The sequence below is a fragment of the Hoplias malabaricus genome, chromosome 3 (assembly GCF_029633855.1).
Source record: "Hoplias malabaricus isolate fHopMal1 chromosome 3, fHopMal1.hap1, whole genome shotgun sequence".
Lineage (NCBI taxonomy): Eukaryota > Metazoa > Chordata > Actinopteri > Characiformes > Erythrinidae > Hoplias > Hoplias malabaricus.
In genome coordinates this window covers 67,338,661-67,366,007 of record NC_089802.1, presented here as the reverse complement: position 1 = coordinate 67,366,007, position 27,347 = coordinate 67,338,661, and the positions used below count along the sequence as shown (strand labels likewise).

At 37.8% G+C, this 27,347-nt stretch overlaps 1 long non-coding RNA gene across 1 annotated transcript; it reads right to left on the bottom strand.

The window, feature by feature from the left end:
* Window positions 1-11,626: 11,626 nt before the first annotated feature.
* LOC136691132 (uncharacterized) lies at window positions 11,627-26,986 on the bottom strand. The gene is made up of 3 exons (XR_010801837.1): window positions 26,856-26,986; window positions 22,076-22,252; window positions 11,627-11,826 (listed from the first exon to the last, which is right to left on the bottom strand). It is a non-coding gene; the product is annotated as an uncharacterized lncRNA (long non-coding RNA).
* Window positions 26,987-27,347: the final 361 nt, after the last annotated feature.

Genomic DNA, 27,347 nt, shown 5'->3' with positions numbered 1-27,347 from the left:
TAGGGACACTTTTGAGTCACCAATCCACTTACCAACGTGTGTTGGGAAGAAACCAGAGAAACCGGAAACCCACACGAACATGTGAAGAACACACCAACTCCTCACACTTAAACTTAAACCCACAACCTCCAGGTCCCTGGAGCTGTGTGACTGCGACACTACCTGCTGCGCCACTGTGCCATCCTGGTTTGAATAATGTTTTTAAAAAATTGCAGAAATTATGGGAAAACCCTATTTAACTTGTCATAGTTATATAAAAGTATATAAAGCAGGCAGATTAGGAAAGTGCATGGTCATGAAAATACCGTTTTTACAAATATACAATATTAAAATCGCTATATTGAAATGACATTCATTCAACTAATTTACACAACAAACCTTAAATGATCATGACAGGAAATTACATTTAACTGTACTTTAAACCTTTATTTTAACCAGCAGTAACATACAGTATATGTCATTTATGTGATTGGTGCTGTATGAAATGTAGGTCTAGCCACAGCGTGGTTTAAATTATTGAGCAAACTACACCGTTTGGTGTTCTGGTTTTAATGAGAACCAAGATTTTGTTTGATTTTGTGAAAATTACACAGAAAAGCTGTGCAGATAAACTTTTTAAAAAGGCATACAGAGTCAAATTAGTCCAGTGTATTGGTGTTAAAACATTCATTTATATAAAACGGTGGTCGGAACATTGAGGAGAACTGAGTCCCATATGCAAATATGTTTATCCAGTGATAGCAGTTGCAGTTTTCATGTGCACATCTATCTTTTTATTTAGTGAATAAGATATTATAATAAATTAGCTCAACTGGGCTATGCCCAGTTTTGCGGCAAATTTGCTTTTAAAGTACCACTACATCATAATTGGCATTTTTGCTTTTGGATTCCCCCTACAGTTGCTGAGTGTAATTTATATTTACATCACTCTCATGAAATTAGGTTAACAATGTAGTACAGGCTCATTAAATTACCAATCACTATAACAATCACAAAGAGGAGCTCCCTTAATCAATTTTAACAGAAGTAGCAGTGTTAGCAGGCAGCTAGCTGGAGATAGAATTGATATTACCAACCGCTAGCACTCTGCTAGCTGGAGATTGGGTCCCTTGGGATTGATGCTACCTTCACATGCTATCAGAATTAGGTTAATTTCTAGTGGGAAATTCAGTTATCATTTTGATACCTGTGTAGATTTTGAACATTTCAACTTGGCAGAGAAAAAGACAATCAGTACTGAATGGTATCATTTTTAACAGTGCAGCTGTTTGTGGTTTGCCATAAACTCACATTATTTCAGTTGTTTTAAGTGGGTAATATGTGACTACAACTTGGGGGAAAATAATTAAATACAGACTGGTGAGGATTTGACAACTGAAACAGACACTAGTGCCAAGTGAGCTTCACAAACAGGAACTATGACCTTGATAAACAGAACCTATTCAGAATACCTGCAGCATATATATATATATATATATACGGATTGGACAATGAAACTGAAACACCATTTAAGTGTGGGATGTTTCATGGCTAAATTGGACCAGCCTAGTGGCCAATCTTCATTAATTGCACATTGCACCAGTAAGAGCAGAGTGTGAAGGTTCAATTAGCAGAGGGTAAGAGCACAGTTCTGCTCAAAATATTGCAATGCACACAACATTATGGGTGACATTCCAGAGTTCAAAAGAGGACAAATTGTTGGTGCACGTCTTGCTGCCACATCTGTGACCAAGACAGCAAGTCTTTGTGATGTATCAAGAACCACGGTATCCAGGGTAATGTCAGCATACCACCAAGAAGGACGAAACACATCCAACAGGATTAACTGTGGACGCAAGAGGAAGCTGTCTGAAAGGGATGTTCGGGTGCTGACCCGGATTGTATCCAAAAAACATAAAACCACGGCTGGCCAAATCACGGCAGAATTAAATGTGCACCTCAACTCTCCTGTTTCCACCAGAATTGTCCGTCGGGAGCTCCACAGGGTCAATGTACACGGCCGGGCTGCTATAGCCAAACCTTTGGTCTCTCATGCCAATGCCAAACGTCAGATTCAATGTTGCAAGGAGCGCAAATCTTAGGCTGTGGACAATGTGAAACATGTATTGTTCTCTGATGAATCCACCTTTACTGTTTTGCCCACATCCCACAGAGTTACAGTGTGGAGAAGCCCCAAAGAAGCGTACCACCCAGACTGTTGCATGCCCAGAGTGAAGCATGGGGGTGGATCAGTGATGGTTTGGGCTGCCATATCATGGCATTCCCTTGGCCCAATACTTGTGCTAGATGGGCGCGTCACTGCCAAGGACTACCGAACCATTCTGGAGGACCATGTGCATCCAATGGTTCAAACATTGTGTCCTGAAGGCGGTGCCGTGTATCAGGACGACAATGCACCAATACACACAGCAAGACTGGTGAAAGATTGGTTTGATGAACATGAAAATGAAGTTTAACATCTCCCATGGCCTGCACAGTCACCAGATCTAAATATTATTGAGCCACTTTGGGGTGTTTTGGAGGAGCGAGTCAGGAAACGTTTTCTTCCACCAGCATCACGCAGTGACCTGGCCACTATCCTGCAAGAAGAATGGCTTACAATCCCTCTGACCACTGTGCAGGACTTGTATATGCCATTCCCAAGACGAATTGACGCTGTACTGACCGCAAAAGGAGGCCCTACACCATACTAATAAATTTTTGTGGTCTAAAACCAGGTGTTTCAGTTTCATTGTCCAACCCCTGTGTGTGTGTGTGTGTGTGTGTGTGTGTGTGTATATACAAACCGGATTCCAAAAGAGTTGGGACACTAAACAAATTGTAAATAAAAACTGAATGCAATGATGTGGAGATGGCAAATGTCAATATTTTATTTGTAATAAAACATAGATGACCGATCAAAAGTTTAATCTGAGTAAATGTAACATTTTAAAGGAAAAATATGTTGATTCAAAATTTCACAGTGTCAACAAATCCCAAAAAAGTTAGGACAAGTAGCAATAAGTGGCTGGAAGAATGAAATTGAGCATATAACGAACAGCTGGAAGACCAATTAACACTAATTAGGTCAATTGACAACATGATTGGGTATAAAAAGAGCTTCTCAGAGTGTCAGTGTCTCGCTAAAGCCAAGAAGGTAAGAGGATCACCATTTCCGCAAATGTTGCACAGAAAGATAGTGCAGCAATACCAGAATGGTGTTACCCAGCATAAAATAGCAAAGTTATCATCATAAACCGTGCATAACATCATTAAAAGATTCAGAGAATTTGGAACAATTGCTGTGCGTAAGGGTCAAAACTGTACTGGATGCTCGTGATTTCCGGGCGCTTAAACGTCACTGCACCTCAAACAGGAATGCCACTGTCAAGGAAATAACAGAATGGGCTCAGGAATACTTCCAGAAAGCATTGTCAGTGAACACAATCCACCGTGCCATCCGCTGTTGCCAGCTGAAACTCTACAATGCAAAGAGGAAGCCATTTCTAAGCAAGCTCCACAAGCTCAGACGTTTGCACTGGGCCAGGGGTCTTTTAAAATGGAGTGTGGCAAAATGGAAGACTGTTCTGTGGTCAGATGAGTCACGATTTGAAGTTCTTTATGGAACACTGGGACGCCATGTCATCCGGACCAGAGAGGACAAGGATAACCCAAGTTGTTATCAACGCTCCGTTCAGAAGCCTGCATCACTGATGGTATGGGGTTGCATGAGTGCTTGTGGCATGGGCAGCTTTCATGTCTGGAAAGGCACCATTAATGCAGAGAATGTTCAGGTTCAAGAACAATATATGCTCCCATCTAGATGTCATCTCTTTCAGGGAAGACCCTGCATTTTTCAACAAGATAATGACAGACCACATTCTGCAGCAATCACATCATCATGGCTACGTAAGAGAAGGATCCGGGTACTGAAATGGCCAGCCTGCAGTCCAGATCTTTCACCTGTAGAGAACATTTGGCGCATCATAAAGAGGAAGGTGCAACAAAAGGGCCAAGACGATTGAACAGTTAGAGGCCTGTATTAGACATGAATGGGAGAGCATTCCTATTTCTAAACTTGAGAAACTGGTCTCCTCTGTCTCCAGACGTCTGAGTGTTGTAAGAAGAAGGGGGGGTGGGATGCCACACAGTGTTAAAAAATTGCCTTTTTTTTTTTTACTTTTTTTTGGGATTTGTTGACACTGTGAAATTTTGAATAAACATATTTTTCCTTTAAAATGTTACATTTACTCAGATTAAACTTTTTTTATCTGTCATCTATGTTCTATTACGAATAAAATATTGACATTTGCCATCTCCACATCATTGCATTCAGTTTTTATTCACAATTTGTTTAGTGTTCCAACTTTTTTGGAATCCTGTGTGTGTGTATATGTGTGTGTGTGTAGACTAAAACTGTGAAAACAGAGCTTGTACACTACAGGAATGTGTTAATTACCAAGTCTGAATATTTTGCTGAAGATTAACAGAAGCTGTCCTTTCAATGTGTAAAATACATTTTCAGCTTTTATAGCAAACACTGAGTACAGTAAAGACAAATGTATAGTAATATATAGTAAGACAAATGCAGACGTTCTTTAGGGAATATGATGTAGTGTGCATCATTTTAAGTTGTCTTGTAGTTTCCAGCTCTGACCTCCAGATGACAGCAGAACATAACGTTTTTTAGGGATCCACGTTTGTAGTGCTTCTGTTTGTTCTTCTTTTAAAACTAAATTTGCAGATCTACTAACAGGAAATGTGTTCTACTGGCATTAGCCCTTTCTGCTACTTACTGCACTTGAGCTTAGTTTAGTGGGGACAGTGGTGGGGTTAGAGTTATGCTTAATGGCTTTTGGTTCATTTCATGTAAGACAATTCTCACTCCTCAATCCTTGTCTCATGTTCCTCAAATAAATCAATGGAACACGTAAGCTCAACCCACTTAGAGATTTAGAATAATTCCAGCCTGAAAAACACACAGAGCTTTGATTCCAAAAATAGCACAAATACAATTGTACCTCAGATTCATAAAGACTGGCACTACTGATTTTTACAACAAGAAAAAGATGCATATCTCATTTTAACTTGCAGAAATGATAGTTAGTCCATTTCACACACCACAAAATCTAGGGCAGGACAATATGGCCAAAATTTAAATATCAATATATAAAGTTTTGGTTGAAAAAGAAAAGACATCACCAGAGAAACATGAACCTTTTGGCTTTGTGAATATTAACATTTTAAAACTTTAAATTTGAATGCAAAGACCTGACAGCAGCTCCCTGCAATGAACCATTTGTGCAAAATCACTACTCAAAATGGTTCTGGGGCAGCACTTCCTTTGAGTCAGAAGGAACATATTTGGTTACTAGCAAACACATCATTAATGTGATTTGTTAAAATGCATTGGGTGGAGATTTTCAATTACTGCACCATAAACCAGAAAATCTCAACTTAGAACCATTTTTTAAAATTATTATTACATTCTCCAGCTTCCTCTCTGGCACAGTAATATCATCCTCCACAAAATACTGAATGATTTGCAATTCTTCTAACAAATTTTGAAACAGAAGCAAGTCTACTCTATATTGCTTTTATATTTTCCAAAGTTATTTCTGACAGTCAGAGCAGGCAAACACACGGGCCTAGGTGGAGCTTTACTGGTTTATGCCACAGCATTTGAAATGACCAATGCCTTTATCCAATCACATTCATCCCTGATGCCTGTTGGCTGTTAACAAATTATTTTCCTTCTGCCTCAAAGGCAGGGCTACCTCCAGAAACATTTTGAGTAGTGATTTTGCACATGTGCTGTAATGAATATCAAACAGATGCTTTAAACAATGTATAATGAAATATTTAAAATGAGTCTAAAAATCGTATCAACGATTGAAGGATTGCAGATGATTCAGTAGCCTCCTGTGCCTCATTTGCTTTCATCTGCCTCCTGTGGCACTACAGTAAATAAAATCATATAATAAAATCATACCTTACCAAGATTCTGACATTGTATAAAAAATATTTTGAATATTGATATTTTATTTCGAATGTGTGAGTGTGCGTTGCCCTGTGAAGGACTGGCGCCCCCTCCAGGGTGTGTTCCCGCCTTGCGCCCAATGATTCCAGATAGGCTCTGGACCCACCGCGACCCTGAACTGGATAAGTGGTTACAGATAATGAATGAATGAATTTATATTTTATTTCTAAACCACCTCCACACTCGTCTTATAGAGCAAATCTTTGAACGCAGAGCAAATTTCCACCGAACCTGTCTCTGTGCCTTAATTACTCACGTAATGAGTGTGCGCCATATTATGTGCAACTGCATGACGTCATTAAGTAGACAAGTCAGAATATCTCGATAATAATGATTTTGATTTTTTTTATCGTTTAAAACATTTTTGCGATATTATTGCACACAATATGATATTGCACAGCCCTAATGCAATGTAAACTTTCATAATAAGTATACATTACATTATTAATAATAAACTTGCTACAAATGTAAACGTCCTAAAACAGCTTGCAAACTTTGGTTGACATTAATTAAAAGGGGGTGCTGAAATAGTCATTTGGGCTCAGAGCATGCACAATGAGTGAAGTACTAGAAAATCAAAAACACTATCTCAGCAAGTCAAGGTCATACAACTTATACAACTATTTTTACATACTGTACTATTTTGAGACACAATTAAGATGCATTTAAATATGCTTAAGTGCATCTTTTTCTATTCAATCTGAATTAAACAAAAATATATACTTTCTTTCAACTTGAAGTATATAAATTCAGCTTTCAGATAATTGTTAATATATTAATAAAATATAGAAAATCTATTTATAATACAACCAAAATACCTAGATATTACTCATAAATACATTTAATACAATATATACAAAATATGCTTAAATCAAGTTTATTTCTGTGTACTTTTTCACCTTTCTGTTTGTGTATGCAAGTAGCAACATCCGTTGATTATATGCAACCCTTATCCAGTTCAGGGTCGCGGTGAGTCCAGAGCCTACCTGGAATCATTAATGGGCACAAGGCAGGAACACAACATGGAGGGGGCGCCAGTCCTTCACAGGGCAACGCAGACACACACACATTCACACCTACGGACACTTTTGTTTTTGGACTGTGGGAGGAAACCGGAGCACCCAGAGGAAACCCACTTGGACACATGGAGAACACACCAACAGACCGTCACCTGGAGCGGGAATCGAACCCACAACCTCCAGGTCCCTATTTTATTTACTAAAGTTATTTATGAAAATCTACTAAAATTGATCTTTAGATATTTAGATTAACAGATATTTAAAGGGGACGTAAAAGATTATGGGGAAATGCAATCTCTCTAGGTTGTTTACATTCAGGATCGCTGTCTTTTAAGGTGAATGCTATGTTTGAAAAGTTTAACCTGTCTGTAAATTTTTTGTTCACAGTAAGTTTGAATTATCAAAGAACCTCATTTGTAACTCGAGTTGTTTAGTTGTGGAGCACTGTCAGTAATGCAGTTAGCCATCTCCTGAAGATGCTTTTGAATGTTTGGAGTTCTCTCCATTGTCTAAAATTCTGAATATCTGAATACATCAAATATCAATTTAAATGTTAGTGAAATTTATTATACTTTTGTGTTTCCTCCCACGGTCCAAAAACACGTGTTAGTAGGTGGATGGGCTACTCAAAAATCTCCATAGGGGCGATTGTATGTGTGAGTGTGTCGCCATGTGGAGGACTGGCGCCCCCTCTTGTTTCCGCTTTGCGCCCAGTGATTCCGGTTAGACTCTGAACCAACTGCAGCCCTGAACTGGAAAAGTCAATGAATTAATATATATATATATATTATACAGCGCTGTGCAAAATCGTGGTTACCTATGCGAATAATTCTTATTTATCTGGTTTCTGCTTGTAAAAACATGCTTTTACGTAAAATTAAATACAAGCAAATGCAGTAAAAGAAAGAGGTTGAGTTTCAGATGTCCATTCTCCATTCAGCAGATTCCTGAGATGATTTTAGGAAGCATTTATAACCATATCACTATTATTGGAATCTCATGTGCCATACTCGCCCTGAACAACAGAGGTCATCATCTCCTAAGTACTGAGGCCGTTTGAACCGTTCAGTTGAATTAGTTAATTGAAAACATAATTCACAAACTTTCATTTTCTGTGTTAACATAGGGCCACTGTATGCTTCCTAATATATTCTATCCTACAGTGTGCAGGGTAAACACAAAGACAGTTAAAGACTACCTAAGTTCTACAAGACTACACAGTGTATTTTCTGTGAAAACAATTATGCAATGGGTAATGCAGTTACTTTCTACATGCAGGTTAGTGATCAATTCCCAGCTAGGACAGGAACAACACTATACCAAGTGTACAAGTTCTTGAATAAGACTCCTTATGTTGCATTTGCCTACCTCTCATGACCTACTACGGTTAACTGTATTGAAATAGATATTATTACAGGTTATTATTAATAATTGGTACGTTTCTTATCTTTCAGCCTAGACTCAAACTCTCATATTTAAAACTTATCATATACGTCAGGTATTGGCCTCTCCAAAAGTGAACTACTTCAACTAGGGTCAATGTAATCCAACAGCAGTCTGTCTTTTAAAGTGGAGAGAAGACCTTTTTAAGAGAAGGCCATTTGCTTTGGCATTCAGAAATCATAATTACATCACTTCAAGCAGTTACATGTAATAAAAAGACTTAACTTCCCCCTTTAATTATAGCCTTGTGAATAGACAGGCATAGCACAATAGAAAAAAATGTGTCAAATTAGTATGCAGAACAATTCTTTATGTATCAGAAAATTAATCTACACTGATAATTTGAATTAAAAGTTTTCCAACACTGAATAAGTAGGACAGTTCTGTAGAGAATCGTTTTTTTTCTTTTACTATGTGGACTGGTTCATTTTACTCCCTTTAAAATTACCCCCTCCTGCCCCCTTTGTTACTACCAATGGAAGGCAATTAAAAATGTTTGAGTGTGTGTTTCTATTCTCTAAAAATTGTCAGCTCTGCAGCACTTTGGGAGAAAAGGTGGCTGTGAATGAGCAGGGTGTGTGTGAGTGTGTGTGTGTGAATGTGTCCCCTATGTGAATACGATTGCCTGCTGTGTGTGTCATTGTGTGTGTGTGTGTGTGTGTGAGAGAGAGAATGGTTTCAGAGCAAGAAAGCACTGTGGCCTTTCAGCACTAATTCCTCTGGATGGAAATCCCTGTTTATCTGCGTTATTATTAGGGAGAAGTTAAGTGTATGTGATAACTTGTCAGAGTTATTAAAAATGACGCTCTGCAGTGTGAAGCTGCTTGCCGTAGGCCCTGTCTCTATCAGCACTGTGAAGCTGATCTTTTCAGGCGCAGACATCACTTTTGCGGCAAAATTAGCCCCTTTTTTTTGGGAGAAGTCACTGCTGAGGTAGGTCAGGGTATGCACTTGGAGGTATGTGAAATACCACAGTTTTAAGTAAATAACAATCCTACATCACACAGGAAATAGTATAATATTGGTATAATATCTAAATACACCAGTTAGACAAAGACAATTAGACAGTCAGACAAAATATTTGTATATCCAAAGTAGTTACATATTTTCATATTTTTCATATTTTACTACAAAGTTTCATATTCTGTCAAACAACAACAACAACAACAAATAACCCAGAAACTGAAAAACATTATTTTAATATTGTAATATTGTATACATTACAATGATAGGAAAAATGCAAAGAAAATGTAATGGAAAATCCCATAATAACCGACCTTAGAATAGATCAAAGTAAGCAATATACTGTATTCTGATTTGTTTAAGTGTATTAGTTTAATCAATTACAGACGTCTCCTTATAGATGCCTGGTATTTCCAGTAGCTAATCAGAGCTTCACTATACTAAATGTTGCCAAATTAAATGGAAGCTCCAGGTTTTTCTAAATTTCAGCATGGTTCAAATAGTAAGATGTAAACGAAGTTGTTCAGAGTGATTTGACATGAAATGATCATACTACTCATGGTCATAGTCGTGATACCAGTCAGAACCAGATATTTGAGGTATTTATTGGGGTGAAAAGCTGCCTCATGAGCTTTTACAGAAATCCTACAGAAGTTCTGAGGGATAATGTAAAAACAATGTACCTTTTCTCTCTCAATCCAACCCCTGTATTTTTTAATAAAAAAATGTTTGACTAAACAATCTTATTTACATATAACTTTACAGAGGCCAGCACTTTATCCCTGTGGTTTCTTTTGAATTTGAATTGCTTAATCAGAGCTCTATGATATCTGTCATCTGCTACACAAAGAGACAGAAAAAAATGTTGTGTGGGGCTTCCACCTGTTTTGTGATAGTTCTGAGATTGTTATCCTCAATCATATTTGTGATTTAAATATAGACTGCGTATATGCTAAGATGAATGCCATATTGTTTATTTCAAAGGTTTAAAATTGTAAATTAAAATGAGAAATTATTTTCACCTGCAATTACATATATTGACTGCAGCATAAATATTGGCTCAATAATAATAATAATAATAATAATGTAATAATTATGCTCTCCAGATTTCAGTTTGTTAAAGCTCTGAATGTGAGTTAAGGGATGTTGATTGAAATATAACTTGCAATACCATTATTGATATTTTAAAGACAATCATTTTGTCTCTAACTTATCAGAGTTGTTGTCCCCGTAAACAGACACACAGACATGCACACACGCATCAACCAAATGTCATTTGACCCCAGCTTGAGTGTGAACTGACCCAGGGGCAAGAGACTGACAGTTTATTTCTCTAAAATGTGCTCTTTTAATTAAAACAAGTGGGCCTGCAAAATGGCGACACAGAGATAGTGGCGCGATTCCCATATGTAGAGTTCATTAATGTTCACAGGGCCTGCGGGTTAACACACACACACACACACACACACACACACTTCTCTACTGCATCTCTCTCACACACTCACACAAACATTTCTCTCTACTGCATCTCTCTCACACAAATGCACACACACACACACACACAATTCTGTTGCAGACCGATGCAGAGGTGCCTGTACAGTACACTAAGTCTTACCTTACACACACACAAATATCCAGGCAGAGGTGCCTGTTTCTACAGTTCCCTATGCTCTCTCTCTCTGTCTTACAAAGAAACACATACACATACACACCTGTATTAAAAATCCTATTTAAATTTGATCAAATTAATGAACTCATTGATCCTTCTTTGCTGTCTGGATTGTGGGTTATAGATTTATAGTTTATTAAAGAGATTTTAAGACATATTGAAAGCTTTATATACTCTATAAAATGTTCAGTATAACCTGATTTTATTTAATCACACTGCTGACATCCATAGAGTTTAGCTCTGAACTGTATTTATTTGTATCGTTAATTTACTGTTATTTTCTTCAAAAATCTTCAAATATAAAACACCTTGACTCGCCTTCTGGCTGTAATTAATAGCATTTCAATATAAACAATGTAAATTACATTTTAATAAAATAACATGAACTGTTAATGTCAAATGATGTCAGATATTTGAACATGAACGTAAAGGTAATGATTCTAATTCTGATTATTACTTCAAAGAAAACAAGCTAAACACCGGTAAAACGTAGCAAATGGATCTCCCGTTCCTCTTGTGGTATGGCAGGGATTTGTAGAAGATTGTGGTGTGTCTTGAATCCTTGAATCACAGGCTTTAATAAGTCCTGCAGTTTGGTAGTTGGTGTGTTGCTGTCCTGGAAGCTTCTTTGTCTCACAGTTTGCAGGAGGCCTGCGGTTTCTCTCACATTTTAAGCCTGCAGTGGGCAGCTGGCCTTCAGCTACAACAGCTGTCTGTCGAGTGTCAGTGCACATCAGCTTCACACACACAATTACACAAATTCTATATTTCACACACATCCACACACACATCATTGCACATAAACACATTCAAGCATCCGGTTCTTACATGCTACATTTACCATTAATCAACTCACAAAGCTAAAAGGAAAGTGGTATGAGTGGCACTGAGTAAAGGAGGTTGAAAGATACTGATGTTGATAGTTAAAATAATGGTGATGTGATGGTGATGCTGATAGTGTTGGTGATAAAATCAGTAGTACTGATGCAGATAGTGATGGCAAAAGTGATGCTAATGCAATAATGATAGTAATAACTTATGCTGAGAGTAATATTTTGAAAGGATGCTGATGGTGGTGATGCTAGTAGTGAGACACACCCTTACAAAACAAACAAAATCCTAAAATTCATTATTTTATTAAGTAGACTTTAATATGAAGTACATTTCCCAAGTATACTACCAGTGTACTAGTAGTATACATTCATTCATTTTCTGAAAGCCTACCTGGAATCACTGGGCGCAAGGCGGGACCACACCCTGGAGGGCGACAAACAAATTCACGCCTTTGGACACTTTTGAGTCGCTAATCCACCTACCAGTGTGTGTTTTTGGACTGTGGGAGCAAACCAGAGCACCCAGAGGAAACCCACACGGACACAGGGAAAACACACCAAACTCCTCACAGACAGTCAGCCGGAGTGGGACTTGGAGCTGTGTGACACTACCTGCTGCGCCACCGTGTTGCCCTAGTAGTATACATAAATTACCCACTTTTTAAGTTTATAAACGTGTACTCCAAGTGTACTTTAGGTGTAAGCTTACTAAACTTTGCATATACAACTTTTTTGTACTGCATCTATACTAAATGTATACTTTACTAGTTATATAGATCTATCCCATTTCTAATTGTAATGGATAATAATATGAATTAACCTTGTCTCTAAAATCCAACAAGGTATCATGGTGAAAATGTACATATTGAACTAAATGACCATTCCCAGTGTTTCTAAATTGTGTATGGAACAGATGTAAATATCTGGCAACCACGAGTGAAAAACCAGCCTTAAAATTTTGCCTATCTCTAACCGTGAGCCTAAACTTAAACCTAACTCTAAACTTATCCTGAAGATTTAATTCCAGTGTCCAGAAAAGCAGTGTGTTGTGTTTGTGTAATGCAGTTGCTGACAGAAAAATGATTTCATTACTCTTCTTTGGGTACATAAGAGACCGTGAATGTATGCAGTGAAACAGCGCCATCAGTGGATGGGGGCCTCACTTAGTGAATCATGCTACTCCAACCCTGGAAGTATATTGTCAGTATAATCAGCTAAAGATTTATTTGTTTCTGTGTTAATTGATTAACATTGTGTACAGTTTCATCCCATACTCTTTGATCTAAGCTATTCCACCCTAAACTACAAGCCAAATAGGCTTAAACTTTATGTATAAGGCAATAATATGTAACTTCAATCAAGAATACTCTGTATAATTGTCAATATAAACCAAGAACACTTAAGTATAATTTTGTTTAGCATTTCAGTAAAAAATATATAAAAAATTATTTCTGTCATGGTAATTGATATCTTTCATTCAGCTAGCTTAGATTTATAGGTATACTCAAGTCCACGCTGTTTTCTATAAGTCTTAGTCTCCTCTGTTGTTCTAGTTCTATACCCAAAGAACCAGCTGCCTGAGAGCAATCTAAAAGTCTAAAGTCTTTCAAATTTCTTTTGAATACATGCTTTTCAAAGAGAAAAAACTGCTGTTGATGAATCTGTGTTGCTAATTGTTTTTAGCATGGATGTCCACATTTGTACCCAATTCGTATAATGAGTTTAAGTGATACTTATAGCGATTAGATACAGATCTTGTGTAAGATGGAAATATGGATGTTGGTAGTGAGGCAGATAGTGGTATAGTAGGTGCTGTGATGTTAAATGCTGTTCCTAATTGTGATACTGATGATGATGCTGGCTTTGTAAACATCTGTTTCTCAGAGGGGAAGAGCTCTCACAGATGTATAGATTCTGAAAAACACAGCCAAAGGGACAGAGAGAATGAGAGAGAGAGAGAGAGAGAGAGAGAGAGAGAGAGAGAGCTCTTTCTTGCCATTGAGAATGTCAGATGTGTCTTCGTCAGGCAACGGCCATAAGCCACAAAAGGCTCTTAGACCTCTGTTTGCTCTTTCCATCCTTCTTTCTCTCTCTCACTGTCTCTCTTACTGACATATACACACATACATACACTTGGTCTGCCTCTTCACTCTCTCTCGTTCTCTTCCTCCTTTCTTGCTCTTTCACTCCCACTCTCTCTCTATCTCCCCTGCTTCCTTTGTTTCTTTCTTTCTCTCTGTCCCCAACCCCCCTCCCCCCCAACATGCATTGCCGGTGGAGAAGTGCCACAGGAGTGTGTGGTTAAGAATAGCAGTGGCGGTGTCAGTTCAGATGTGAGCATGCTGTGTGTGTGGTTTGTGTTTGGGAGAGACAGTGCACTGTGGCTGTGGGCTTGAGTCTGCCCGCCTCCCTCTCCCCTCCCTGCTGTGACCGAGCGACTGACACTCCGGTTGCTGCTGTCACACGTCCTCAGAGGCACGCCGCTGGAGGTCACACCCCCAGGTTGACATAAATCCCTCAGCAGAGCACTGGCGGGCCCACTTTATTAAGCTGATTCCCATCCTGACGTTGCTCCAGCTGGACCGCCTGGCCATCGAGCAACAAATAAACATCCCCTCCCATTTCACATCTCATCTTGGCTCGGCTTGGAGAAACGTGCTTCCACTTTATCGACTTAATTGGAGAAACAAGTAGAGAGTAAGGCTTGGAGTGCGTACTCTATACGTGTACAAATGGCTACGAAAGGCCTTATTATTCATTTCCCAGGCCGCATCTCCCAAACACACTATAACTGTCACTAAAATCATGAGAGATCAATTCAATTTTACTTGTATTATGCTCTGTACAATACACAATGTCCCAAAGCAGCTCCCTAATGAGCATCACTGAAGGGTCAAGACTAGGAGAAATTCCCTTAGACCATGTGAAATACACACAAAAGGTAAAAGTCAGAAAGAGAGTGAGGAAAAAAAATGCTGAGGAGAGCCAAGACTCAAAAGCAAAAATTCTTGAGCAACACTCATGAAGAAAGATGCTAAAGGAAAACCTCCACAACTAAAATGGGATATAATCGTAAAACAATGATAACAATGTAATACAGCCTGTGTTTTAGAGTGCACTATCACTGTATTTACATTGTATTTCCCCTGTATTTACAGTATAACATGCTGTGTTAGACATTGTCCTTTCCCAGAACATACGGTGTAACCTCTCCATAAGAATCAGTACATATTACTGAACAGTTCCGCATTCATTCATTCATTGTCTGAAACCGCTTATCCAGTTCAGGGTCGCGGTGGGTCTGGAGCCACCCCGGAATCACTGGGTGCAAGGCGGGAACACACCCTGCAGGGGACGCCAGTCCTTCACAGGGTGACACACACTCACAACTACAGATACTTTTTTTGATTCACCAATTCACCTACAAACGTGTTTTTGGACTGTGGGAGGAAACCCATGCAGACACAGGGAGAACACACCAAACTCCTCACAGACAGTCACCCGGAGGAAACCCACGCAGACACAGAGAGAACACACCACACTCCTCACAGACAGTCACCCGGAGCGGGAATCGAACCCACAACCTCCAGGTCTCTGGAGCTGTGTGACTGCGACACTACCTGTTCACACACACACACGGAGCCTTGCTCAAGGGCAAATCAGCCATGGGTGTTGAGGGAGGAGACAGCACTCTTGCACCAGTCACCCTTAACTTATTTAATTTTCCAGTGGAAAATCCTCACAGACAGTTACCCGGAGGAAACCCACACAGACACAAGGAGAACACACCACACTCCTCACAAACAGTCACCCGAAGGAAACCCACGCAGACACAGGGAGAACGCACCAAACTCCTCACAGACAGTCACCCGGAGGAAACCCACGCAGACACAGGGAGAACACACCACACTCCTCACAGACAGTCACCAGGAGTGGGACTCAAACCCACAACCTCCAGGTCCCTGGAGCTGTGTGACTGCATCACCGTGCCACCCTGAACAGTTCCTATTTATACTAAAATGTATGTAAGAGAGTAACAGTTGGACATTGGAGTGGTTTGCCAGACAGGGATAGTCCTGGACTATATCCTCCTTTCAAGTTTTTTAACACAGAGATTAAAGAGCAATAGTGACCTCTTTTTTGTCTAATATTGAAAGTGTTATATAACTTATAATGTAGTCATTTCATATTGTCACATGCATCTCCCAAAATAGCAAATTTACAGGTGAAGGGAAAAACCTTTCAAGGGAAAAATGTGAAGGGCAGATGCTGTGCTCAAATGTAATAACATAAAATGGACAAAATGGTAATACAAGTTTTTAATTGGACTGTCATTGGTTTATTGATTAAACTTGGTGGTTAAATGGTTACTTAAACCTATTAACAAATACGTGCTGAACTTGACAGGGTTAATGTCGACCGATGGAGAAGACAATGCAAGGTCAATATTTTGCATGATCGGAGGTTTAACAGTGTAGATGGATCTGGATTTGGAAAAGGAAAACCCTTTCTATCTATGTGTCATAAATGATTATTAATCACTTTTAATGTGTTTACAACCTAATACCTATTAACAACCTAAACATATTTTAATATAAAGCTTTATAGGTGTAGCCTTCTGAAGTGACATCTGGAGCCTATCACCCCACAAACTGTAAAATAAATTCACTCAGTTAATATTTTTTTGTGGGCTGGCTAAGATTGCAAACATGGGATGAAATGAGTCCTGATTTTGTGCTGCTTTATACATATAGTTCAGATTCTTTATTACTGTCCTGCCAATTATCCTGCTACCTCTTCTGAGTAAATCCAATCAGAATGCTGGAGCGCAGAGGAAGAAATGTACTGATTAAATAAGGCGAAAATGAGAATAGAGAAGAAAGGGAATCAAATGAAAAACAGACTGTAAAAACAGTTTCTGCTCCTCTCTCTTCACTCCCTGTGAACTGCGCTGTGGTTAATTTAAAGGAACAGTTACTGAATCTGGTTGTTTTGAGTAGGGCTGTTTAGACAGGGTATAAACAGTTACACCTTGTTTGATCCTTGTAGTATTTTCCCCAAAGCATATAACAGATAAGTGGTATAATGTGTGGTAATAAAATCATAACCAGCTTTGGGCAAAAGACAGGAAATTTACTAATAGAATTCAAGCTTCAAGTTGGCTTCTGTATTGTTTATAGCCAGGTGACATACCTTTGTGTATTTTGCATAAATAACTAAAGAATAAAGAATGTAAAATTATTTCAGAAACTGTATTATCACATCTGGGGCTACTTACTGGTTCAAACAGTTAGCTTTTTTTTTTTTAAGCAAGCATATGATATATGATATTTTGGCATTCATCACAAAATCTGGCTCACATATTCCTCATTAGAAGCAGCTTAGTCTCTGAAGTGTCTATCTCACACTGTCAGAACACTCTGCACCCAGCACTTTACACACAAATGCAGAGCATATAGCTTATCTGCCACCAGATGGCCCAGAAAATGGAAAGAAGCAAAGGCAGAAGGGGGAGAGTGGGAGAACTGAAAAAGACACGGATGTGAAGATGGTTCCTGCGCAGGTTTGATATTTGTTTGTCACTATTGATGGGGTCCTCAAGCTGAAACTTTATGACTGTCTGTAAGTCAGTGTCTAATTCCAGTGTGATCAGGACTTCACACCAGCAGGAGCACTTAATTCCCATTTGAACTGGTAAACATAAATATATTCATAATCACCTGTACTGGGACATAATAATCTCTGTTGACTGCAACCAGACGTTAAAGCACAACACATGTATTTTTAAGAAGAGACTTATTGGTTTCTTTAAGTTTTGAACAGGGTTGCTTGTGCGGTTTCTGACACAATGACAAAGTTATTCATTAAAAAGTAGCAGCAATCTTGAAAACACCGCCAATGCTTATTACTTATATTGTGCAATTATAATTATTTGCATAAACCTTAGTGCAAAACAAACAGACAAATAAAATCAAATGCTGTATAACCATAAACCAAGAACTCAGATAAAGATGATAAGGAACGTTTTTCTTCACTGTATTTTGTTCGAGGTGTGATGTGTGAGCTTCTGTTTGCTTCCATTAGCTGGTGGCTTTTTTTCATGGTTCTTTATCATGAGTTTTGAGTGGCTAGTGACACCTGACCTTGTTCACTAATAGCTTTTAACCACTGAGCTAATGAAGATGCGTATAGTGAGGTCAGCTATAATAGATCCTCCACAGCCCACTGCCAAGGACACCCACACAGAGTGACAGTATTCCTGTATGTGTATTTTGTCCTGTTTTTTTGACATTCTCTCTCTCTCTCTCTCTCTCTCTCTTTTTCTCTCTAAACATGTAGGTGGTTGTGTGTGTTTTAGCATATCAGGGGTTTAGGAATGAAAAAAGATGTGGTGTACAAGTTGTGCAATTGACTTTTTTTTAGTGTACTGCACTATCTAATGAATTTGCTTTGGCAATATTTTGAAAAGATGTGATGGCTGGCATGTATCAGATAATCCATGAGCTAGACGCAATTCTACCAGCTTGCATCATGTAGCCTCATGTAATATGGGAGAAATGTATTTATTTAATAAAAATGCAGAAAACACTTTTTAAATGTGGAAATTGCACATTGTTTTTTTCTACTAAACAGAAGGTAATTTCCCAAGCAGTTAAAAAAAAAGAATAATAAATAAATAAAATAAAATAGAATTTAAAAACCCTAGAAATTCTTATTTAAGTGATTTAGTGTTATAGAGGGTTTTCTTTCTACATAAAGTCGTTTTTTGTTGTAGTTATTATTATTATTATTATTATTATAACTATTCACAGTCACTGTGTGCATATTACGCATATAACATTTTAATTATCATTTTGAAAGCGTTGTTTCATGAACACATGTAACATGTTAATTCAAATTGGGAACTACATTTTCATTCTAATAAAGATCCTCATAAAGCATTCAAATCTCAATGTAAATGAAATATCATTAGATGTCTATTAAATTACTTGCATGTATTAATGGGAAAATTAAATTTACATTACATTTTTATTCAATTTCAATACTGAGGTGCTTCCAACGTAACTTTGGTAAGGCAACATAATTGTATAATATCTTTTTTTAATTTATTTTACTTTTGTTCCATTAATAAAGTTTTTAGAAACATGCCCCTCCAAATTTTCAAATTTTCAGTAGAATAGTGAATGTTGTGAACATTTGGACCCTATGACACTTGATATTAGGTTTATTCTGTATGTACAACAGCTTTTAAATACACAGAGGAATACACAACTCATTTATATGAATATTGCCTCTTTTTTCCTCAATGAATATTTCATTGGCTACATTCACAGCGCATGTCCTTACATGTTTCTATCACACATCATTCAATTGGTCTTATTGAATTTGAACTGTTTGCTCCTTGACGTGAACATTACGCGTACAGCCATATTAGCCACATGTCTGCTAAAATCGACTCAGATGCCATAACAGCACAGCTCCTTTCACCCTTCTGTTTTGACACTGTCAGAGTCAGTCATATTAAATGGCTTGGACTGCGATTCTGCTGACATAGAGCCGTGTGTGAAGGGAACATGTCTGACATGTGTCAGGAGTCAATACTGCCTTACACTGAGCTATTCTCCTTCAGTGTAAAGACCTATTAGATGAAGGTGGAGAGAAAAAAATATATATTTTTTTTCAATTAAAGGGGCTGTAATTGGAAAAAGAAAACGCAAATTCCTCATCAGGAATTCAATTACCTCAGCAGGGAAGAAATGAATAAAGAGTTTTTTTTCCAAATGAAATTCTTAATGATGGACCTCCAGTGCAATAACTCTAGCAATTAACTGTTTTCATTTGATTTAGATAGAGCAGATAATGTTTCACAATATCAATTACATGATAAGCTTTGAATGGACAATCTTAATGATGGAGAGACGTATGGATGTGGAGGGGGGGTCACCTAATTAATGCGGCCTGACCAGTTTTCATTTTAGACCTTAATTAGCTCTAGTGAGTCAAATTTCTAGGTCAAAAGTAGGAGCCGTTCATTGAAAGTGACATTTAAGTCATCAAACAATATCTTATTTCAACCACCTAAGTCAGATTTCTCTGAGGGAGCACCATGAAAGGTTATATCTATAACTGTGTCTGTGTGTCATTAACTGTCCTATTAATTATTTATGTATTTGTTTAACCTTATAATGGTTTATTCTAAAATAATATTTTATCTGCACATATATATATATATATATATGTGTGTGTGTGTGTGTGTATTTTAAGGAAAGATAAAATATATAAGGTGTACACAAGTGAAAATTATATTTTCTTTTTTAATTTAAACATTTAAAATGAACTCAAATAAATATAAAACATTATATTTTCCAGTTTGACTAGGACAGCAACTTTTTGGATATTTTGGATATTATCTGTCCATCTACAGTGGTCTTTTCATCTATTTATTTACTTGTATCTACTTTCTCAATATTACAGAAGAAAAAAAACTTTATGTGCTAAACTAAAACTAAAATAATACCACTTTATTGCTGTCATGGAAGCAGCAGTGACAGAATGGCAACAGCTGGAATTATTTTACCTTAGATGACTGATGAACCTGCATGAGAAAGACAAATGGGATGTACCGTATCAAGATGAAAACACATGTCTAAAAGGACAAATGACAAATAAGCTATGATCTGATGACTGTCCTCTCTAGAGGGAGTAAAACTCCTCAGCACAAAACCAAAGGAAAGACTTAGTATCAGGACTTCGGAAAAGAGCAGGGAGATGTTGCAGTTCTCCATGAATGATTTAACCATATCCTTTCTGAAAGTTACACGCAGGCCTTACAAATATTTTGAGACAAGTTGTAACTGACATTGACTTTTTTTTTTCACTCTCTTGGATTTTGATGATGATGATGCAGACTTCCTGGACATTCCATTGGGGTTTCTCTGATTTGAGGACAATGGGCCCCAAAACCAGGCATCCCCTTAACTGAAACTTTCAAGAGTCAGGATCATCTTATAGGGCAGTCTTGTAATGGATGAACTTACCAATTTACCACAGAAAATGTGTTTCTTGCTTGGGTTGATCTATGAACATATATGATCATTGCACAGTAGCTCATGATATAACTTGCCTGTTTTGTTGGGCAGCACTTTCAGACTGCATTGATGGAAGAATCAGTGATGGTGCAGTATGTCTTCTGTATTGTGAAATATTTATATGTATACTGCAGCTAAAACCAGGCTTCTATTCTGCCAAATATCTATATAGACATTCATGGCTTTGTCACAGTCAGATAAGGGATGAGGAGGAGGAGTACATAAGGTTGAGTAACCAACTTATTCAAACAAACAAAACCAAACACATATCAGAATCAGAAAATAAACACGAGCAGGACACGGAATACACAAACTAAAACAAACTTCACAAAACTGGACAGAAACTAACAGAAAACAATCAAGAATATGGGAATGAGCAAACAGTCAGAGGCATACAAGATCACCCAAAGGAACACTGAAACCGAGACACAATATTTACACAGGACCACAGACTAGGAACATAACGAGAAGGCAGGACCACAAATGAGTCACAGGAGGCACTAATGACAAGACGTGGGCAAAGATGAGCTAAGGTACAGACAAGGGAGGAGACAAGGAGAATTGAAAAAAACAAAAAAAAAAAACTAACAAAGACTCTCAGAAAACACACAGATATCATACGTCCATATTGTGATTGGTTTTACTTTTAAAATAGGCCAGGTGGAAACCTACGTGGACATTGGGAAAACACACCAAACTCCTCACAGTCACCTGGAGCAGGGCTCAAACCCACAACCCCAGGAGGCAACACTACCTGTTACGCCACCATGCTACCCATTGGAAAGTAGGGAATGCATGTCGGAATACAAGAGCCATCTCTGTAGCTAGCACTCCACCACCCTCACCTCTTAGCCATAGCACTTCTCTAACTGTGAAGTCAGTGAAGCTCTGTTCAAAATGCCCCCACAAATCTCTAGTCAGCTCTGTCCAATTACCTTGCATGTGTGGCTATAATACCACTAACACTCTCAAGACTTTTCCTTGTAACACTGTACAGGTGTGTGTCGCTGAGACAGCCTCTGTCCATGTGTAATGCTAACCTGGAACTGTGCTTCGTAGGCCTCACAGTCACTTTTGCCATCAAAGCGTGTGCTGCCGCTGATCTCCTGGCCGGCCCCAAAGTGTCACAGCTGTATCTGCTGCTGGCCACTGCCTTCATGCTCCTCGTGGCACCATCATCAGTGTCTAGCTACCTTTTTGCTCTCCTTATAATGCCACTGCAAAGAAAGAATATTCTTATATGAAATTCTAATTTAATATTTATGGATAGAGAATGACTTGATCCTAAAATTCTGTCAGCTCTGTTGTCATCACAGATGTGTCGAGGGCGTATTAAATGTAGTTTCTCCAAGACACTTTAGTTCTGACTAAAAGCAGAGCTGTAACTTCTGGTGTTTCAGCACTTACTTCAGCCGCGGTAAAACACAACCCTGTAGGCGGGACTGTGACTCCATTGGCTGCAGCACTAAATGATGGACAGCAAAATCTGGCTTCTGATTGGCTTAATTGTGCTGAACAAAGAGAAAAGAGTGTGTCCGCAATTTGGGTAGGACCAGGCCCTCTCGTGACTACGCCCCTGTACCTTCCATTCCTGACACCACTGTAATAGCCTCTGAATATGCGAATTGAGACACTGTTTTAAGAAGGGCACTGTTATGGAAAAGGAGCAAGTGAACAAAGCTTTGGGCTTTGTGTGGGACAACGACTGACAGAGCCTTATCCACCAACACATAAGTCTCCCTGACAGTGGATACGGTCAAAACAGTAAACAGGAGGAGCTGTGGGGCATGCTGGGACCTCCCCTGAGAGTCACAACCCCGCCCAGCCTCTGGTAACCGCTACAGTATTCTGTGGACTAACAAGTCAAAGGTGAAACTTTTTGGAAGAGATTACAACTGATGTAAATCTAACACCAATTTTCTATAATAAGATCCTCACAGCAATGTAAATAAAATAAAATGTAACTCATTGCAAACATTTAACTACACAAAGTTAGGTTAATTTTTTTTCCTTAATAATAAACATTTTGAATAAATCTTTATTCTCTAAATGGAATGATCATTTAAAAGCAGCATTTTGTTTTTACTCGTGTTGTCTTCGAGTGTGAAAAATATGCAAAAAGAAAAATGGAGAAGGAAGCAAATACATTTTCAAAGCACTGCATGTACCTTTTAGAGATCTTATTTGACCTCAGATATTTCATATATTGTTGTGAGAGTTTACTCAGCCTCAGAAATAACAAGTTACTGTTGTCTTTGCATATTTGCTTACACATTTTAAACATTTTTAAGACCTAATCACATTTACATTAAACAATGTAAAATGTATAAATGTCTAAGGTTCTAAAATGTAATATAATCAAAATGTTTTCTGATCCAAGTTTAGCACACCGAAAAACAACCAACTTATCAAACAACAAACTATCATGTTACTGTCAAACTTAATGAACTAATAAAACAAAACTTTCATCAGAACATGTGCCTAACAAACCCTGATCCTGTGCAAACTCACATGAGAATTTGCAGGGTGTGCTGGTCAACACAGATGACATTTCAAAGTCTTTTCAAAATCAAGCAGTTCGGACAACTGCTGTCTAGGGTGGTGTCATTTTATCTAGGGACTGGAAAAGATCTCTCACTGATTTCTGCACTGACACAACTTCCACGTTCGCCCCTTGAACTGTTATTTTTAAAGTTTCATGCATATCAGTTTTTAAAGTACCTTCATCAGTCTCAGTCTCACTTCCGGTCAGATCTACAAACTCCTGGTGAATCTCATTCATTTTGACTAATCTCCATCTTTTTGTTCTTCTGAAGAGATATTTTTTTCTGAGTTGGTACAGAGTTGAAGGCTTAAAATTGAAACTTTAGTTTGATCATACAGCTCTTCCACAGTGTTTGAACAATAGTATGATAATATGAAAGCATTTTATTTTTACAAAATCCTTTAGGGGGAAAAAAATGATTTTCAGCCATCAATTTAATGTCCTCAAAAGTCTTTTTCATCAAGGTTCAACTGCCTTGTTCCTCCACTTTTGACGGCCTTCACTTGTTTGTATCGCTTTATAGTTATAACAAAGTTCATTCATCCAAGTTCAACACATCTTTTAGTTTTTCCTCACTGTAATTTTGTGAGTATGCTGTCTTTCCACGGTGTAGTACAATTAAAGGAACTGAGTTATCTGCAAACTGCAATATGTAGTCTATCCCCAGCTTTAATATGATGCATCACTATCTGTCATTAATGAAATAAGAGATGAGAGTGTCGCTTAACTGTTAAAAAAAATTGATTAAAATATATAATCCCTACCAAAATAAAAAACTTTGTCAACATTCTTAAAAAGAGAAAACTTGCGTTCTTGTGCTGGTATGGACTAATTTCTCCTGCAGTCCTTTATGTTACTCTGTCCTTCAGGAAAATAAATTAGCTGCATTTTTATACTTCTACACCAGCTGTTGTTTGGGAGGGTATAGTAAATTCATTTATTACTTTCCCCATGTAATTTTTTCTTAGATATATATTTATGCTAATGTACCTACCTTTGTGTGTAAATAAACCTGAACTAAACTAGCTGATTTTAACACTTGAGATTTGACTTAATAATCACATCGTAGCTTGATTTTTAAATAACACAAATCATACTTATTTTGCTCTCAGCTTACAATGGATTGTGTTGGTGTTGATGCAGGTCCTGATCAGCAGGGGGTAGTGTGGTAAATGTTGTGAACAATGGGTAAACAGGCTTTAAAAAGCCAGAGGACCTCAGTATTACTGATGGGGGACATTTATGCTAAAAAATATGCCTTTTTTTCCATAATAGTCAACTGAAAAGGTAGCTTATAGATGAGAATAAAATATAAGTAATAAAAGTATCAATTGCATTTGTTAAGCTATTAAAATGACTCCTGGAAATTTTTTTCACACACAAATATTTTGTTCATGAATAACTATTAATAAGGTCTATTAGAAAATATTAATAGTGGTGCATCAAGACAAATGTGTTTGTGTGTGTCAGCATCTGAAATCCACATCTGTCTTCATGCACCAGTATTAATATTTTCTAAGAGACATTATTAATTGTGATTCACGAAAAAAAAAAAAAAATCATTATTTGATACATATAAAGAGATTGCAGTTTCTAACCTTAGGTGCTTTAAAATATACATAAATCTTATGAAAACAAGCAATAAATAGGAACAAGTAAGACACTAAACAGAAGACATAACACCTGCAAGGCAATAAATGTGTAAAATATATATTTACTGAATATTTAAGCTACACTCTGTCCCTTTAAATGTGAATCCCTGGTTGTGTGGGTTGTGTACGCATATGTTAAAGCAATTTATGCCATATTTTGTGCCTGTATAAGATATGTGTTACGCAGGGTGGTATTGTGTATGTGCATGAATGTATGATGGAATTGTGTTTGTGCATGCGTGTAAAATCTTATTGTGATGGTTTTGCTGGCTTGTGTTGTATTTTTGGCATGCATGTATCACAGCATTGTGAGTGTGTGTGTATGCCTAAGGGACTGTTGGCCACGTATGTGTATGTGATTGATGCTGTGCTCTATCCTCTGTATGGGGGCTGCGAGTGTGTGAGTCCAGGCCAGTGTTTATTGTGGTCAGAAAGCGTCTCGGTCAGGGGCTTCGCTCTTCAAACAACTTAATCCTGTCCAACCTCCTCTGGGCTGCTTTGTCTTGTACCTCTATGACATGGTGCTTTGGCCAAGCGCATCAATTCTCCTGCTAGATCCATAGAAACCCAGCTGGAAAGAGTAGGATTCACTCACAGTGTATATTAGAAACTTTTAAAGTAGCCTTTATGAGCTGTCACAAGATCCTACACTACAAATGCATGGGAATTCACATTAAACTCATATTTGGAGAACATTTTCTTATTCCTAAGATTTTACTTTGTTAATTACTCTTACCTTTAAGCACATGTGATGGTTGAAGTTTTTTTTTTATCTTTTTAAGTACAACATCTTATAACGTTAATTGATTTGGCTACAAAACATTTGTTGTTTACCTCCAGCTCAAAAATGGTGGGGCTATTCATTAATCCGTTCATATATTCATTCATTCAATGTATGCATTAGGCCGTAGAACCAATGTTAGCTTGCTAAAGAGTGTTGAATAACATAAAATGTTATTTGGAAAAAGGAAAAAAAATACTTTCTTAACTCAGACCATTTAATCATGAAATTTAAACACAAAGAAAAGGAAAATATAAAAAATATATAATAAATATATTTATTATATTATAAAATAATATAATAATAAAAAAGTGGCTGAAAATGAAATCAAGGGTTATATTCCAACACTAATGATACCGAACTCTGAACAAAGCATCATTTGAATGCAAAAATAATGTATTGTTTTTAAATGGTGCTTCTTAATGCTGTTTTATATAGTCTGGCCTTCATAACTGTGGCCTCAGTGTCCCTGCATTAATAATGAACCAACCAACCAACAAATAAATAAATAAATAAATAAATCCTAATTCCAAAAAGTTCCCAAAATCAAAAGTTGAAGTTGCTGTGCTCAGAGGTTCTGTGTACACCCATCGACGTGCTGGAGGCTGCATACAAACTAAAGCAAATTAAAACAAGCAAATTTAACACTATTAGTGTTAAATGAACACTGTTAGTGTAATAATTTAACACTCTCTGTGTTTAGTTAACACTAGTAGTGTTGATTTAACACTGGCGAATTTGCTGGTCACATTCGCTTTACGCTGATAATTAATGCTCTACCATTTGAGCAAACTTGGTTTAAAAATGCCTCCCTTAAATTGCTAAGGGAGTCGTCCTCTCACTTAGGGTTAAAGCGGCCTTCTTCCTCCAGGTTGGAGTTTTCCGTTGCCAGGATGTACCAGTCTTCAAATTCCTGAGTTTCACAGTACCTGGGAGACTGGGTGTCTGGGTCTGTAGTTGTATAAAAGCAGACCAGTGGTACCCACCATGACAGAAAAATAAACTAAAGCCCAATTTATACTTCTGCGTCGACCCTACGCCCTGACGCGCCCCTCCCCCAAAACATGTAACTACGCGTCGCGCAACGAACGCGATTGGTCAGAATCGGACCGACATTGTTTATGACGAACCGAAGTAGTACAGAGACAGGAACTCCTCTCCTCCACAAACAGAGACGCATATTTCCTCAGACATGGTGTGGGCTTCATGGATGAATTAAAGTGTTGAACAATGGAAAAACACAGAGGTCTCCGGGAAAAATAAAAAATAAAAAAAAATCAACGAGAAGCAATGCTACGTGGGGAAAATCGTGCCGACTTCGTATTAGTTACTTT